Source organism: Trichosurus vulpecula, chromosome 5 (genome assembly GCF_011100635.1).
Source record: "Trichosurus vulpecula isolate mTriVul1 chromosome 5, mTriVul1.pri, whole genome shotgun sequence".
NCBI lineage: Eukaryota > Metazoa > Chordata > Mammalia > Diprotodontia > Phalangeridae > Trichosurus > Trichosurus vulpecula.
The window spans coordinates 245,621,865-245,641,588 of NC_050577.1; positions in this window are offsets into that span (position 1 = coordinate 245,621,865).

Sequence of the window (19,724 nt, forward strand, 5' to 3'; positions counted from 1 at the left end):
TAAGTCACTTAAAACTGTACTGACATGTATGTGTATAAGATTTGTACATACAAATGTATATATGTACTAATATATTACACATATCTATATGTATATAAGTACAGAAACAAATATATGTGTGTGGTATGTATTTACATATATAGAAATACTTATATATTAAAGTATGTCCAGAAAGAATGTTGAGTCTTAGATGGAGTACCACGTGATTTTCCATACTGAAAGAGAAGAAAATCAAGAAAATTGATGTAAGAATATTGCTACATAATGTATAGACTTACTAGCAGATATTAAAATCAAAGTATTTACTTTGTATAAATTTGATACAGAAGAAGTAAAAGCTGTCTATGTGTTAATTTTTGAGAAATAAAAATATACTTTGAAATTTTTACTTTAAAGCATTGTCTTTATAGTCATTCTAGCTTACTTGAAACCTAGAAACTTCTTGAATGGAGATTTTGCTTTCAAATTTATGTTTCTATCTGCTCCTATGTCCAGCAGAATGAACTTACTTGTTAGGCATTTAAAAATTAATGAATGAATTAAATTAAACCTAGTTCAGCTGTTCCAATGTAGATAGATTTTTGGCATTGGTGAAGGTTGCTGTAGTATAGTCCCCTCCATTTCTGCTAAATGACACTCCTAACGTGATTTGACTCATACTCAAGGTTACAACCAACAGACTCACTACTCACTAGGTCACTGGGTTTTTGAGATTTCTAAGCCTATTCAACTGATAATAAAACTAATTGATAGAAATTGATTTAAAGAAAAGGGAAAATAATCTATGAATTAGCACTTTGGTACAGAGGATAGAGCAGTAGATCTGGTCAAAGGACCAGGTTTGAACTTTGACTGGGGTTGCCATTTATTACCTGCCACACCTGGGAAGTGAAAAAAAATGTCCTCACCCTGATACAAATAAGATATTGTGTTCCACTTGTTTCAGCTAAAGGGAAAGAGTGGTTCAAAATATAGATTTAACAGACACTTTGGGGGCTTTTAATAACTGGGTACAGATGGGGCTCTCACTCAAAAAAATTTAATTGTCTCCTAAGGCTCTTTAAGGATCAAAAATGTGGTATCCCAACCCCCCCTGAAAATAAAATCAACAGCAGCTATAATACAGAAGAGAGATAATCATTGGATTCTTGTGTTTGTCCTTCATTTTTGAAGAGGACCATGACATCAGGGAAATGATGATATGCCTTGCAGTTGACTTTGATTTGATTTGCTAGATCTCTTCCTTCCTTCCTTCCTTTCTTCCTTCCTTTCTTCCTTTCTTCCTTCCTTCCTTTCTTTCTTTCTTTCTTTCTTTCTTTCTTTCTTTCTTTCTTTCTTTCTTTCTTTCTTTCTTTCTTTTTCTCTATCTCTCCCTTCCTTCCTTCTTTTCTTTCTTTTTCTCTTTCTTTCTTTCTTTCCTTCTTTCTTTCCCTCTCTTTTTCTCTATCTTGCTATCTCTCCCTTCCTTCCTTCTTTTCTTTTCTTTTCTCTTTCTTTCTTTCTTTCTTTCTTTCTTTCTTTCTTTCTTTCTTTCTATCTTTCTTTCTTTCTTTTTTCCTTCCTGCCTTCTTTCCTTCTTTCCTTCCTTCCTTTCCTTCTTTCCTTCCTTCCTTCCTCCCTCCCTCCCTCCCTTCCTTCCTTGCTTCCTTCCTTCCTTGTTTCCTTCCACATTGCGATCTTTTTTTCTTTTCTTTTTCTAATTAAATGGGCCATCCCTTGATTAATCATTAGATATCCAATGTATGGCAGCATAATAGAGAATGGGCCAATGGCAACATAATAGAGAAAATAATCTAGCCACAAGTATTCTACATATCTGAGGCACATAGAAAAAATAAGCGGCAGGATCAGAGGTAAAAAGGGCCTCCAACTGGGGCTTAGCATTAAAAACATAAGTTATCTTGGCTACAAATGTTTTCCATGCCTGTGCTGTCTCCCATACATGTGCCATGGCAATGTTTTTCTCTGTAAATATTCTTCTTCCCACCCATGCTTCTTATGTTCTCTGTCTGCCAATTTATTCACATATAAACATAAGATATTATACAAATCAGTTTTATAGGTTATCCACATTAAATGGCAAAGTAACACAAGCAGCAAAGAACCTAGGCAACCTTACACATTGGGGCATATTCCTAAAACATTCTCACACCACTAGGAAGAGAGGAAATATGCATACAGTATATGTATGCTCAAATAATATGCACAAAGCAGTATTTATCGACACAACATATATGTGTATTTGAATGTATGTGGTTACATGTGTATGTACACATGGCTTATCCTTGTGTGTTGGACAAACACTGAAACAAGATAAAGATTTTGACCCTGAACTTAATAGGATAGATTGGGCTGCACTGCATTTGGAAAGTATGAAAGTCATTTGAATGACCTGAAAGTTCTCCTTGAAACAAATGTCCATTTAAAGAAAAATCAGTATTATTTCGGTGGTGTTTTAGGATCACAAATCACAACAACTTCCAATGAATTCAAATGAACATTGCTCAATGGCAGAAACTAGGCATGGACCAACATCTGACAATGTATACCAAAATAAAATCCAAATAGGTACATGATTTAAATATAAAGGCTGATACTATAAACAAATTAGGGGAGCAAGGAATAATTTATCTGTCAGATTTATGGAGAATGGAAGAATTTATGGCCAAATAAGAGATAGAGAACATTACAAAATGCAAAATGTATAATTTTGATTACATTAAATTGAAAAGTTTTTGTACAAACAAAACCAATGCAACCAAGATTAGGAGGGAAGCAGAAAACTGGGAAAGCATTTTTAAAACTAGTGTCTCTGATAAAGGCCACATTTCTAAAATATATAGAGAGCTGAGTCAAATTTACAAGAATACAGTTCATTCCCCAGTTGATAAATGGTCAAAGGATGTGAACAGGCAGTTCTCAGAGGAAGAAATTAAAGCTTTCTATAGTCATGTAATAATGCTCTAAATCACTATTGACTAGAGAAATACAAATCAAAACAACTCTGAGGTACCACATCAGGAGTGAACCTATCAGATTGTCTAACATGACAAAACAGGAAAATGATAAATTTTGGAGAAGATGTGGGAAAATTGGAACACTAATTCATTGTTTATGGGGTTATGAACTGATTCCACCATTCTGGGGAGCAATTTGGAACTATGCCCAAAAGGCTATAAAAATGTGCATACTCTTTGACTCAGCAATATCACTTCTAGGGCTGTATCCCAAAGAGATCACTAAAATGGGAAAGGGACCCAGATATACAAAAAATATTTATAGTGGCTCTTTTTCTGGTGTCTAAGAACTGGAAATTGAGGGGATGCCCATCAATTGGGGAATAGCTGAACAAGTTGTGGTATATTGATGTAATGGAATACTATTGTGCTATAAGAAATGATGAACAGGCAGACTTCAGAAAAACCTGGAAAGATGTACATGAACTGATACTTAGTGACGTTAGCAGAACCAGGAGAACAATGTACACATTAACAGCCACAGAGTGTGGTGACTGACTTTGATAGGATTAACTCTTCTCAGCAGTACAAGGACCTAAAACAATTCAAAAAGACTCATGATGGAAAATACCATCGACATCCAGAAAAAAAAAAATATGAAGCCTGAATGCAGATCAAGGAAGGAGAGTATTTTTTTTGTTTAGTTTTATATTTTTGTTTCTCATGGTTACTCCCATTCATTCTAATCCTTTGATACACTGTGACTAATGTGAAAATATGTTTAATAAGAATGTATATGGAGAACCTATATCAGACTGCATGCTATCTTGGGGAGGAGGAAGGGAGAGAGTGGGAAAAATTTTTAAAACTTATGAAAGTGAATATTGAAAACTAAAAATAAATAAATTTATTTTAAAAAAATAATATTACTCAGAAGACAATGGAAATGTACATATCAGATGTGAATAGGAAGTAACACTTAACAAATAAATAACCTCAAAGAGTAACTGGAGGAAGGGACATCACTAAAGTAATGTATGAAGAAAAATGATGGGTTTGTCACATGGTTAGAGTGAGGAATAAACATTGGGCAACTCTATACTTGTATCTTCATGTGTAATGCCAATGTTACTTGCAGCTACTGTGGTTATGTAAGGCCAATAACACCAGCACACAGGAAGGCTGTCATTTCAGGTTCTTTGGTCTGCTTTTCTAAGGAAAGAAACTTTAAGGGGCTTACAATCTCACTTTAATCAAACATATCATTTACTTAGTTCAGGAGGAAAAGTCAGCACCCTGAACTTCAGAGGAAATACAAACAGAAATTACAAACAAAGAAAATATAAACAGAGCAAATAACACAAAGCAACAGACAGGCTTCTAGTTGTCTGACCAAAGCTATACACACATAGTTACCAGAGAGAGAAGCACCAACATCTGGGTTTTCAAAGCCAAGTGGGTTCCTTAATGCCACACCAACACTCTTCCAACGAATGAGCCCCAAATAAAATGTTAACCTCAGAATATATAGAGAGCTTCACACCTCTTGAGGGCCTCACACCTTTTGTGAACTAATTAGCAAAAGGGTGTGGGCCTTCCTAAAAACAAAGTCAAGGCTCATTCAAAGGCACTCGGGTGCCTTAGTGCTGAGAAGCACTCCAGAAAAGACAACAAAATGTCCTGCTTTGCTTGCCCTTACATCATAAGGAAAAGTGAAAGTATTGCCAGTTGTTTGGATTGACCCTTTTGAAGAATTTTGGAGAGAAAATGAACAAGAGTCAAATAAAATGTGTAGGGATAAACGAGCTGTGATTTCCAGTTTTTGAGTGGAATATTCACAGTGATCTGATCACAGAGGCAGTCTATATTTGAAAGTCATTTTATTTAAATGACTTTTGATTTGAATGAATATGTCCCGTAATTGGTCTACTGAAAGGTAAACATCTGGAAAATTCCTAAACTAAGATTTTGAATGTATGTTTATCTTCCTTTCCTCAACATGGTTGTGCAAGAAGATCCAGAAAATCCAAGCTCTTTAACAATGAATCTAACAAGGATTAAAAAAAAATGACCAAACTGATAAAGGTTTTTTTTTAAAAAATCCAAGGAGAAATTATCATTACATACATTATCCAAGTTCAGCTAAGAACAAAGAAATAAGAAACTTGTGAATACTAATGGAAGTTGAAGGGGGGGAACTTATTCCACACATGTCAATTAAATTAAGAAATCATTTCACCATATACAGATAGGGAAACAATGACACCAAGAAACTCCACATTGATTGTGAAATCTTTCATAAGTGGCTAGGAACCATAAAACTCCACTAATGGACACCTTTCCAAGAATTCCACTGGTACAGAGCACTACAAATTGTTTTCACCTCTTTGTGTTTCTTTGAAGTACTTTTGGAAACCAAGTGTTCTGCCATCTCAATGGATTTGCCTTTTGGATCCCATTGTGCCTCTGCAAAGTACATTTGTACAGCAAAGAATATTGACTTACATAATTACATTGGCTTTGAATTTCTTTTTTGATATACTAACTCACTAAATCTGGGTGTGTGAAGACATTTGAGGGGACCTTTTGTTAGTATTTTTTTATTAAATGGTGGTGGACTGGAACAATTGAGTGAATGGAAAATTTTAAATGGAAAACTATATATAATTTATTTTTTTATTTATTTAGCATTAGAAATGTATTAATTATTAAAATATTCAAAATGATTGAAAATAGCATGAAATAGAAATCTCTATAACCAAAATCCTATATAAGAAATTTTGGAAGCTGAAAAATCACTAAAGCTTCTAGAATCATAGAGATGGAAGGGATCATTTCATTCTCTGAGTTCTGCCTATGACTCAGTACAGCCCCACTATCAAAAAAAAAGTACTAGCAAAGTCATATTTTTTAAAAAAAATCACAAGATAAAAAGAATCACCATCTTTACTCTTTGTCTGCAGGATTCATAGCTGGAAGTGATTTCCTACCCCCTTTCATGTTGGGATTTTTCTTTCACTCTGTCAAGCAAAGACAAATTAAGCAACAACAGTCTATTCTTTTGCCACCTGTGGAAATCAAGATGTAGGCTCAAAAGAGTTTAATGGAAAACAATTCTTTTGCCACAGAAGTTAGTCATGGGATCTAGGAGAAAAACTGACAAATTCTTTGTCCCTGAAAATATAAGGAAAGAGAGGTAAAGGAGTTTTATGTGGATTCAGAGAATGTGTTATGCGTAAGTTCACACTAATACCAGTAAAAGCTGCATGCAAACAATGTACATTTTGGTCTCCATACTTCAAAAGAGAGGAAGATAGATGAAAGAATCCCTTTCTTGTTTCCAAGTTAATAAGGTAAATATGCCCTTTGAAAGAAGAAATTGTTTAAAAAGACAATAAAGAGGAAAGACAATCTGAAGAAACAGAGAAGACACTCAACTGATCTTGAATTTAGAGAGTGGAAGAATGTGACAGAGAAAGAAAATAACATCATCTATGGAGCCATGGAATAGACATTTCTTCCAAGAATGATCAAAGATAGCTTCTTTGAGGAATAGTATCATATATGGAAGGGTCAGATGACTTAAAAGGGAGTGGAATATCACTATGTACCAATGAAATATGTTCATATGAAAATACATAAATTTGAATGAAGAAGAATAAAGAAATCCATTTAGGCAAGGCTCAGTGGAGGGACACTAACCATAACAATAATAGGTTTAAATAGGGCTCTCACATTTATGCAGAGGTTGACAAATGTTGTTTCATTTGATCTTTATAACAACCTTGTAAGGAAGATGCTATTATTCTCATTTTATACTTGATGAAATTGAAGCAAAAAGAGGTTGTGTAATTTGCCCAAAATCACACACCTAATAACGTGTCTGAGGCAAGATTCAATTCCCAATTCCAAGTCCAGTACTCAAACACCTCACTTCCTAATGGGGGGAAATGAGGTAATATCATAGGGAGTAATATTTTATAAAACCCCAGACCAGAATGAATAAATTAGGTAAATGGAGTAATATATTTGGAAAACAGATCAGAAAGCTGGCATGCAAATGTGATACAGTTAGTAATGAAGGATTGTACCATTTTGCTACAGCACTCTCTCCCCCCACCTCCTTCTTTCCCTTTCTCCTCTCTCTCTCTTTTTGTTTCTCTTTCTGTGTGTATATATTACAGACATAGATAGAGTATATGCATTATCTATCTAAGATTCAATTCAACAAATGAATATTATTGAATGCTTACAACATCTTGACAATTTTAGTAAAGACATATAAATAAAAGAAAGGTAGGAGACTGCCTTTTCCTCTGCAAAACTGATCCCTCATATAGTTGCCAAAATGACATTTCAAAAGCACAACTCTGGCCAAGTTATTCCCTACTCAAGCCTCGATGCTTCTTTATTGTCTCCCAAATTAAACACAAGTTCCTCCAGTTGGCATTTAAACTCTTCATGATCTGAATCCACAATATCTTCAGGCTAATTACAAATTATTCCTTCTTATTCATTCTGTTCCAACCAGATTGGTCTATTTGCTGCTCCCTATACATATTATCCATCTTCCATTTCTACGCACTTTTATAGCCTCTCCTTCCTATGCAACCCACCCCCTTCAATTTTGAAAGTGATATAGGGAATACAACAATGAACCTTGAGTCTCAAACACCTAAGATCAAATCCAGTCTGAGAAATTTACAAGCCACATGATATTGGGCAAGTCCTTTAATCTCTGTTTGCCTTGTTGTACTCTTTTGTAAAGTGGGGATAATAATAGCAGTTATCTCCCTGGGTTGTTGTGAAGGTCAAATGATATGCTTTTAAAGTGCTTTGCAAACCTTAAAGAGTTATGTTATTGCTAGTTATTACTACTGCCTCTTGACACTGACTCTTAAGTCAGTGAGTGAGTGAGTCAGTCAATAAGCATTTATTAAGTGTTATTACATGGTAGACACCCTGCAAAGTACTGGAGATACAAATAATGGCAAACGATGCTCCCTGCCCTCATAGAGCTTACAGTTTAATGAAGAAAACAACATAAAAACAATTATGGGCAAACAATAATACAGGGCAAAGTAGTATCAATTGGTAGAAGGTATGTACTAGCATTAAGAGGGATCTGAACATTCCTGTAGTATCTAGGATTTTAGGAGGAACTTGAAGGAAACCAGGGAAGCCAGAATGTGGAAGTGAGGAGGGAGACTATTCCAAGCATGGTGGACCACCAAGGATAATACCGTATATGTGTAGATGGAGTTCCTTGGGCAAAGAGGTCAGAGTCGCTCGCTGAATGGCAGACTACATGGGGCTGATTACAGGGGAAGAAGATTGAAAAGTCAGGAAAGGAAAAGGGTTATGAAGAGCTTTGAATGGTAAACAGAGAATTTTATATTTTATCATGGAGTGACAGGGAGCCACTTAACTTGAAGTAGGGGAGTGACATGATTATGCCTGTATTTATGAAGATCAATTTGACAGTTGAATGGAAAATAGAGTGTTGAAAGAGATTTGAGACAGAGAGATCAACCAGCCAGCTACTGCAATAGTCTAGATGTGAATCAATGAAGGTCCACACTAGAGTGAAAGTAATGTCAGAGGAAAGAAGGGAGCACATTGGAAAAATGATACAAAGGTAAAATTTACAATTTGGCAATAGATTGGTTGTGAGAGATGACAATACCTTTGACTCTAGATGTCCAGAAGGATGATAGCATCCTTGACATAAAGAAGTTTGGAAGTGGGAGGATTTTGGAGGCAGGATGGGAGTGAAAATAAAGAGTGCAGTTCTAGATAAATTGAAATCTAGATATCAATAGGTATCAAATTTGAGTAGTCCAGTAGGCATGTAAGAGGAGATAAGAGACTGGAAGTAAGAAGAATGGCTACAGCCAGATAAATACATTTAAGAATCATTAACATATATGACAAAAAAGGAAAATGATAAATATTAGAAGTGATGTGAGAGAACTGGGACACTAATGTGTTGTTGATGGAGTTGTAAACTGATTCAACTATTCTGCAAAACAACTTAAAACTGTGCATACCCTTTGAGCTAGCAATAGCATACCAATGTCTATATCCCAAAGATGTTAAAATGGGAATGGGGATATTCTTGACATATTCAGCAGAATGTTAGTAGGAATAAACTAACTAACCTAAGTTAACCAAATGGCATCTACCATGATGGGCCTTTGTTAGTCCCCTCAGATTTTTGTGTGCTTCCTTCTAATTGAAATTACTTTATATTGATTTTAATATACTTTCCATTTGCCTATCTGTATACATGAGATTTTTTTTCAAACCAAAAAGTAAGATTCCTTGTGATGGAGACTGTTCATTTTGATCTTCATGTTCCTAGTGCTAGGCAAGTTGCTTGGCCCTTAGTAGACATTTAATGGTTGCTGAATTGAATTGAATTAAACTGAAAGACACTATGGTAGGTGCTGGGAGGCAGGAAAAAAGAAAAAAAGACACCTTTGTTCACAAGGCCTTTATATTCTAAAGAGAATAGCTGAAAATTTGATGTCATTTAAATGACTTTATTCTTTAAATGTTGCAGGAAGCAGCAATGAAAAGTGCTAATTTGTACCTGTTTCTGGCCAATAAGGTGTGATGGTTCATAAAGGACCTTTAGGAAGAAGTAACTTCTCCATCTTGGAGTTTGTCCTCCATAAGAAAATAATAGTGAGAGCAGTTTAGACTTTTGCCTTCGATTTTGGAATAGCTGCTTTCAAAGGGTTTAGTGGAAAGACAAGTATGAAACTACATTCAATAAAGCTGCAGGGGAAATTACCCCCAAGAATGATGAGAATTTCTCAAGGGCCAGATTCCGCTAGTACTCAACCTGAAAAACAGGGAGCTGTCTTAATAGAATGGTAGAATTACATAGGGACCTCATCAAAGAACAAAGTTTTTTTTTAATATATTTGATTGATGCTTTTAATCATTTCACTCTCATTATTTCAACTACCCTTCAGTTTGAAAATTCCCTTATGAAAAAAAAATTAAGCAAAAATGCCTCATACAATAACTGTCTCTGATGAGGCAATACTCTCTTCTAGTATTCTTCTACATCTCTCTGTTATGGTGGAACATATGCTGGATTATTGATCATCCATGTGCTTCATTGGTTTTTGACACCTTTGATTTCTTTTTAGTGATTTTTTTTCATTTACACTGGAATATAGTTATTATGTATATTATTATGTACTACATAAAGATACTTTATATAATATATATATAGTATGTAATATACGCCTATTATACATGATTCTACTTACTTCATTGGACCTTTGTTTATAGAAGTATTTCTCTGTTTCACTGAATTACTCTTATTCCTCATTTCATAATTCACAATCACATTTCCATTACAAACTAAATGTCCCTCAACTGGTGAAGAGCTACACAAATTATGGCACAGAAATGTAATACAATATTACAATGTTGAAAGAAACCACAAACATGGTGAATGCAGAGAAGTATAGGAAGACTTATTTGAACTGATGCAAAATGAAATGAGCAGAGATGGCAGGAAAAAATATATATATACACACTACTTATGTGTAGGATGTATAATGTAAATATTATATGCATATATCATGCATGCCATGAATAACAAACTGTATATAATATTATATCACTAATCTATTGACATATTTATATTACTAATATTGCAATTAGCATGCATGATATTTTTATTACATTAAATAATGTGCATACTGTTATATGTGTGTGTCTATATATATATATATATATATATATATATATGCATATATATACATATATATGTTATCTTTACCCACACACCTCCCTTCCAGATTTCCCTATTATTGTCAAGAATATCATCACCCCCTGACCACGCAGGATCACAGGTATTATCCTCAACACATGTATGCTTATAAGCATAAGTATAAGCACACACATATGTGTATGTGTGTATTTATGTATGTGCATATGTGTGTTTGTGTACATATACATGCACAATATACAGTTGCACTGCATGTATTGTATGTACATATATATGCGCATGACATGTACACATATATACTGTGTGTATAAATACATTTGCATGTATACAGGCATGTGTGCAAGTATATATGTACTCAGAATGCACATACGATGCATGTGTATATATATCCATGCATGTACATATGTCATACATCTACATGCACATATATACATATACATAATGAATATAACACCATAAATGTAAAAACAATAACACAACTAAAATTGAGCATCTCAAAATTTTAATGACCAAGATTGGCTTCAAAAAAGAGATATGAGATGATGCCTCCCCTGTTCCTTTCCAGAGTTAGGTGGGGAGGGAGCCTGTGGATTCAGAAATTTGAATATAATATAAGAATTTTTCAATTAAGTGATTTGTTTTCCTGATTTTTTCCCCTCTTCTGCCTCCTTTTTTCACTTCTTTCTTACAAGGAATGACTTTCTGGGACAGAGAAAAAGAAGTGGAGAAATACAGAAAGATATAAAAATGATTGAAATGTTCATTATTCATCCAAAGCTATGTGGTGTAGTGAATAGAGATTGGGCTTCATTCAGGATGATATGATTTTAGGGCCCACCTCTGACACAAATAGGATGTTACTCTGTGCAGTCATTTAACCTGTCACTGCCTCTAGATAAACCTACAGAATTATGAGTTTCAGACGACTGTCCTAGAAGCTCCCTACACTGCTGACATCACTAGTCAAGATCAAAACAACCATTCAGTCACAATCAACAGATTGTTTTTTTTCATTCAATTATTTTCTGCTGCAAAAATTCCTTATGTAGATTTTTATTAATATTTTACTTTCCCCCCCAGCCATGTGATTGCTGAGAGAAGACAAGGGTATTATTTTTATCATTTTATTGCATAGCTCAAAATTAACATCCAGAAGAGTTGAACCATTTTATAATCCATCAGTGTGCCTTCTTTGCATTTTCCCTGAATAAAAATGGAGTAGTCTTATGTCTTCTGAGAAAACTTGTATAAATTTAGGTGAAGTCCCTAGAGTTGTTTTAATTTGAATTTATTCTACTATTGGTGATGCGGAACATTTTTTATTTGATCATTTGTGGTTTTTAATTCTTCTCTTGACAACTATTTGTTCACACCATTGACCAGTTATGCACTGGGGACTAGCTTGTGGTACATGATTGCTTTTAGTACATTCTTTTTGGCCATCAGATTTTTAGCTGTAATATTTGTTGCAGAATTTTTTTCCAATTTATTTCTCTTCTAATTCTAATTCCAATGATTTTATTCTAATTAATAGTAGAGGACATAAATGAGGGAAATTGGTAGAAATTAGAAAGATGCAGATTTAGAACTGATCTGAGAAAGTATTTTTCTAATAATTAGGACTGTCTAAAATATAAAGGTCTGTCATGTTTTAATGGATTACCTGTTATGGTAGATGTTCAAACAGAATCTGGTTGACCACTTTAGCGTTATGTGATCTTGTGGATTCTTTTTCAAGTATGGATTAGATTTGGCTATCCAATAGATAGCTGCTTCCAACTCTGAAGTTCTATGATTTAGAGATAAAAGAAGACTGTCTAAGTATTCGAAGGGTTGTCATTTGAAAAATGTATAGAAGTTTTTCTGCTTGGTGTTAGGGTAACAAACTAGCATCAATGTCTGGGAGTTTCTGACAGACTGATATCACCTTGATGTAGGGGAAAAAACAACTTTTGAGGACTTAGAACTGTCAAAAAGTGGAATAAACAAGTTGCATATGGACATAGTGGATTTCCCATACCTAAAGGTCTTCAAAAAGAGTCTGCTATAAGAAGAGACTCCTATTGAATTAAGAGACATAACAGGTATCAAATTCAAAGTGACAAATGGTTAGGCTATGAGCTCTTTTTAAAAGGAGGTTTTAAGGGGAATTTTTTTTCTCTGCTTTCCAATCATACAATCATACAGACTTCTTATGGCACTGATGGGGTGTGAGTACCAAAGATTCAGCAATCTCCACAATGAGTTTCTAGACATTAAGCTTGTCCCTGGAAGGACATAGTGAATCATAGAGTTCATCATACTGCTTGGCACATTATCAGTGCTTAATAAATGCTTATTCTATTCCTTCCCTTCCTCCCAAGGTTGACTGTTCACATTCTTCTGTAAACTGACACTTCTTACCACCATGCTTTCTTGTGAATCTTTTTACAAGGCCTTTAAGAAAGGTCAGAGAAAGTTAAATATCACTGCTACTCTCCCTAAAATTCAAGCAACAGGAGTAAAGCTATGCTCTTCTGAATTACTCCTCCCTAACATAGGAGACTTTGATATTGCTCATCCCGAATACCTCTTAATCTTTACAGGGTTTCTCATCCCAGCTTTAAGAAAGTCCAGCTGTCAACCCATTGGCAAGACAATCTGACTCATGGATACTTTCTCCAGCTTAAATTTTTTAAAAGCCTGCATAATAAAAGGATAGTTTGTTTCAATAAAGAATGGGGGAAAGAAGAGCCCTCAAAATCTGTTTTTAAAATGATTCAGTTAGAAGGATGTGAAAGAAATATTATAATCACTTAAAGGAACTTTTGAAGGAAGGATATTAGATTTGCTTGGCACAGTGATACCTTGTCAGTGCACCAGGGAGGCAGAACAAAAAAGTCTCCAGGGGGCTGAAGCAGCAGAAACATTCCACCTTTGGCTTTAAAAGATGAGATTTTCAGTTAAATGCAGGAATACATAGTATGTGCATGTTCCTAGATTTGACGCTGATCATCAATGATGAAACACAGGAATTGGTAGTAAAGTATGTTCAGATTTGAATTACCTGAGGGCAAAGAAGACCTAAGATCAGCAATCTAAGGAAATTCAAATTATGATTAAGTCTGAAAACATTTCAAAAGGGAGGGGGGAAATTCCATTTAAATGACTTTGTGATTGGGGGGTGCGGAATAAGAATATGTCTGTATTTTAGGTGACAGATGAATTGGATTCAGGGCAAGTCGAGTTATCTGATGCGTTCATTCTAGCCATCTAGAGAATGAAATGGCAAACCACTCCAGTATCTTTGCCAACAAAACCTTAAACGGGGATGACAAAAAGTCAGACATGACTAAACAACAACAATATCATTTTACAGATGAGGAAGCTGAGGCAAACAGGTTAAGTGACTTTCTCAGGATCACAAAGCTAGCAAATGTCTGAGGCCAGATTTGAACTCATGAAGATAAGTCTTTCTGACTCCAGGTCCAGTGCTTTATCCACTGCACCACCTACCTGTCCTATAGATATATAAATTTATATATATGTGAAGATAGCTAGAGATGTAGATATAGTTACATATAATTATGTATATAGTGACCTATATGTAAGTGCACTTATATATGTATTGTGTATTTATGAATTTATTTAAACTGCATCCATTTTATTACCCATAATTCTACAATTTCTATGTCTTAAGGAAAAATAGTGGTAATAGTAATGACATAGAAGAAGAAAGGAAACAAGCATTTATTAAGCACCTACTGTGTGCCATTTTATTTGTTCCTCACAAAAGCCCTAGGAGACAGATGCTATTTATATCCCCATTTTACAGTAGAGGAAACTGAGGCAGACAGAAGGTAAGTGACTTGCCCCTGGTTACACAGCTAAGAAGTGTCTGAGTCTGGATTTAACTCAGCTCTTCCTGACTCTGTGCCCAGAGATCTATACATTGAGGCACCTAATAAACAACATCAGTTTAGAACATTTATTCAGAGAAAGTGACATGCAGTGGAGAGGAAGCTGAATTTGGAGTCAGGAGGACCTGGGTTCAAATCCAAGGTATGCCACTTTCCACCTGTGTCATTCAGGGCAGGTCACTGAGCTTTAACTGGACTTATTTCTTCATCTGTATGTAAACTAAGGCTCAGAACCCATTTGTATAAGACTCTTCTCATTGGTAAAGATAGTGGGGTTGGACCTGATAATGTCCAAAGTCTGTTCTAGATGTCTATATATCTAGCAATACGTACAATGTGGAAAATTTGTGCTAGGGATGAAATATATATATATAGCACTGTGTTCTCAGGGGGCTTGATTATTTTTGAAAGGGTGAGGGTCCCAAAACTTTTATTACACCTCCATAGGAATCTTTGGTTTAAAAATTCCTTCTATCGACATGGAGTTGTTTTAACACCGAGAAGCAACAGGACTCTGAAATCGAAATCTTAGGGTCTTGATTTGATTCTCCTACAAGCCACTTGTTAACTATATAATCTTGGGCAAGTTATTAAACCTCTCAGGAACTTAATTTCCTAATTGATAAAAAAAAGAGCTTGATTGAAAGACCCCTAAGTTTCTTTTAAGGTCAAAATTTCCACTTACTCTAACCCCACAAAACCAATCTTTGGCCAAAGGGGTTATTCTTAGCATGGCAACATCTGGTGAATACAATACCTTCTCTCCTCTCACCCTGCCACTCCCCTAGTTTAGGCCTTCATCACCTCCCATCAGGAATATTCTAATAGCCTTTTAATAGGTCTCCTTGCCTCAAGTTTCTTCCCACCTAAATCTATCCTCTATGCAAGATTTTTCTAAACGATTGGTCTCGTCATGTCACCACAATGCTTATTGAATTCCAGTGGCACCTTATTAACTCCAGGAAACAAAAAATCCTGTTTACTATTTACAATTCATCCCAACCTGTCCCCTCCTACCAAAAAGATCTTCTATAAATGATTTTATTCTTTTTCATTTGCTATAAAAACTATCTACACTGGCCTGCTTATAATTCCTCAAGCAGGATGTTCCATATCTCAACTCCACACCTTTTCATTGGCTGTCTCTCACATCTGAAATGGTATGTCCTCTCACCACAATTGTTTAGTATCTCTGGCTTGCTTCAAGGCTCATCTCAAAGTCTAGCTTCTTCAGGAGTCCCACATTCTACTGATTTCACCTCTCAGTTTACCTTTATCTACTTTGTTTCTTTCTGTCTCTACACATATACAAACATATATACATACATATATGTACATATACACACATGTATTATACATATATGTTTTGTGTGTGCATATATATGTGTATATAGATATATATATATAGAGAGAGAGAGATAGACAGAGAGAGACAGAGAGAGAGAGGGAGAGAGGGAGGGGAGGAGGGAGAGAGAGAGAGAGAGAGAGAGAGAGAGAGAGAGAGAGAGAGAGAGAGAGAGCTATGCCACCAATGTAAATCAGTCAATTATATTATTCCCTGGGAAAAATCCTTTCATGATATAGCTGCCTATGTAGCAGAGTCTGGTTGGCAGCAGCACCCTGTAACTCCCCAAAGACTTGTAATCCTCTGCTCAAGAACATTGGCACTTTTCCCTTTGAAATTCTATTAGAATCATTGTGCTTCCTTAAAATCAGGTAATATAAAAGATACATATTGCATACATACGTATGTATGTATGTATGCAATATGTATCTTTTATGTACCTAGTTTGTGTATTGTCACTTAATAGAATTTATATTTCTTTATATTTCTTGAGGACTGGGATACTTTTTGCCATTCTTTGAAGTCTCAGCTGGTCTATAAAAAACACGTAATAAATATTTGTTGAATAAATGAATGAATGAATGAATGAATGAATGAATCTCTGACTTGTCCATGATCTGGCAGCTGACAGATGTTAGCTGAAAGATTTAAACCCAGCTCTTTCTGGATCTGCAATACTACACGCCTGATTTCCCTTATCACCGTTATATGTTGCCTCTTACTAAAAGGATTATGATGTGCAAAATACAAATATAATACACAAGGTAAATTGTCAATTCCCCTAGGACAAGCTTATTGATGTTTTTCTATCATTAGCTCTTAATGAAATGCCAGTGAAATGTATTAAGGGCCAATGAGAGATGCAGACAAGCTGCTTTAGGGAAACTAAAGTGGGGGGGTGGAATACCCTTTCACTTGGAAGGATCAGAGATAATTTTATTGAGGAAATGATACTTGCCCTTAGTCTGGAGTTGAGAAGTGAGAACAAAGTGTATTCCAGGGTCTGGTGATAGTGTATGCAATGCACGGAATAGCAAAGCATGGACAAGACTGGGCAATCAAACATTCATTCAATCAATCAATGAGTATTTATTAAGTATTTATTATGTGCCAGGCACTGAAGATAACACTAACAGAAAGAATGAAGCAATCTCTATTTAAAAGTTTACATTCAAATGGGGAATTAACAAGTACATATAAAGCACATCCAATACAAATATAAATTCAATTAAATACGTGCATGTACATAGCCATAATGAATATTATGTATATACATGAATACACAGATAAGCATCTGTGTATAAGTATACTTATATACACACGCACATATACATGTATGTACACAGGTGCATGCATATTGTACACATCTATACATACACATAGACAAAAAAGGGAAATGCGAGGTAGTTTGGGTGTGGGTTTGGCCTTGTACTTGCTCTTTTCCTCTAGCCTGGCTAAAGAATAGCTAGAAACCCTCTTTGGTCTCTTTTTGTGAAACCACCAATGCATGCTACCATCAATTCATTATACAGGAATGGTTGTAGCCTATAATCTCAATCAAGGATTTTTTTAAAGGAAAATACAATAAGGACAAAATTACTTTCAGTTGGATCTCTACAGTTTTCCCTCAAGGAGAAAGAATTCATGCTGTAAAATATTTCTTTTCATCATCAAGAGTCAGGCACATTGAAAAAGGATTTCCACTGAGAGAGAGATGAGAACAAAGAATGAGAACACACATTTTAAAAACAGTATCAGAATCCTGTGGTCAGGAATCAACTTATCAATCAATAAATTACTTGTTAGCTTAATACATTCTCAAGAGTAAGTATTGAGGGACAAAAATGTGTGTGCTATTTCAGAATATGAAATGAATTGATTGCCCACTAAATTCAGGCATACCTCACAGATCACACTTTTGGGTGTACTATCATTAGTAATATCTAAAGAACAATGATGTTTCTTAACTTTAAGGATGGTTCAAACTCTGGGTTGCCTTCTCTTTTTATCTCAGAAAAACACCTATTTCCCTTTATTACCAAAATCAAACATTCCATCTCTTTTCCCCTCTGTTCTTGTCCAGGACCTGACCCTGATCATTTGCTACTCAGGCTGAATTCAAGTAAGGCAAAATATACTTTTTGATTAAGAAAATGACAAAAAAAATGTTATTGCCCACTTTGCAAAATGTATTTTGATTCCAGGCAGAAAGGATTAAAGCAGTGGGTGATGACTTATTCTCTACAACCAATAAGAATTTGCTTAGAGGTCTCTTCTCCTTTCTTTTCCTTCTTCCTTCCCTTCCTCCCTCCCTCTGTTCCCTTCTTTTTTCTTTCCTTCCTTCCTTCCTTCCTTCCTTCCTTCCTTCCTTCCTTCCTTCCTTCCTTCCTTCCTTCCTTCCTTCCTTCTTTCCTTCCTTCTTCCCTTTCTTTTCCTTCTTTCCTTCCTTCCTCCCTCCCTCCCTTCTGTCCTTCCTGTTATCAAGTCTTTTACCAGCTGTCCTAACTACATGTATTGGAGTAGTGTAGATGACTGACCTGATTCAAGCAATTAGGTATAAAATATTAGGTTTATTTACTTTATAAAAATCAGTTTTTGGATACAGGGAAAGTACAAATGTTGCTGGGTGAGCACCTGGACCTTTTTTCCTTTTTATGGTAATCCATCCCAAAGTAGTGGCAGGTGGAAGAGTGAAGGATACGCTAAGGCTGAGGAGGCCCCAAATTCCCCTTGATGGCTGATTTTTATATTATCATAGGGATTCTCAGGGCCATGTCACCAGTGCCAATCAGTCTGTTATTCATGGGGGGGAATTCTTTTATGAAATAGCTGTTTATGCAGCAGGGGCTGACTAGCAGCAGCATCCTCTAACTCTCCAAAGGCTTGCAATCCTCTAGACTCCACAGCCTAGGGACTTTTCCCCATGGAATTCTGTTGGAGTCACTGTGCCTACTTAAATGCTGGTAATATCTTAGCTATGTTTTACCTGACTAGTAGCAGTGAATAGAATACTGGACTTGAAATAATGAAGAACTAAGTTTAAATCCAGCCCCCACACAAATACTAGCTGTGCGACTGTAAGATAGGTGCTAAACTTCTGTTTCTCAAATTTCTTATCTGTGAAATTGTTATAACAACAATAGCTACCCCACAAGGTTGCTATGAGCATTTTATGAGATAGTATATGTATAATATTTTTCTGAACTACAAAATGCTATGTGAAGGCTAGTTGTTACTCTTTGTAATATTATAAATAAGAGGAATAATAGCACCCATCTACCTCACTGGTTGCCTTGATGATCACATGGAATTAAGTAAAACATTTTGTAAATCTTAAAGCACTGTACAAACTTCAGTATTATTTTTTCAATTAATTTTATTTTCAATTCACAGAACAAAACAAGCATTTCCATAATGGAGAATAATGACAAAAGATGATTGCACATGAAATAGAAAAAAAAATCTTCTGTTCACTACCTGAAGCTTCAGTTTAAAAAAATATATTATTGCAATAGCTTTTTGAGAAAAATGTCCTTGCACTTCATATATAATTGGGGAAGACCCTACACAACAGGATGCTGAAGGGAGGTGGCACCAGAGGGTATAATGTAATGATGGAGTTGAAACCCCAGCTGGTGGTAAATGAAGAAATAAATGCCATGTTCAGTCCTCTGTAAAGGGATGATATGGGAGGATACTACTGGAAGGGTATTCTAGCACTGCCTCTCCCAAGGCTCCTGTTCTGTTCTTGTCTTCTGGTGACTATTGGT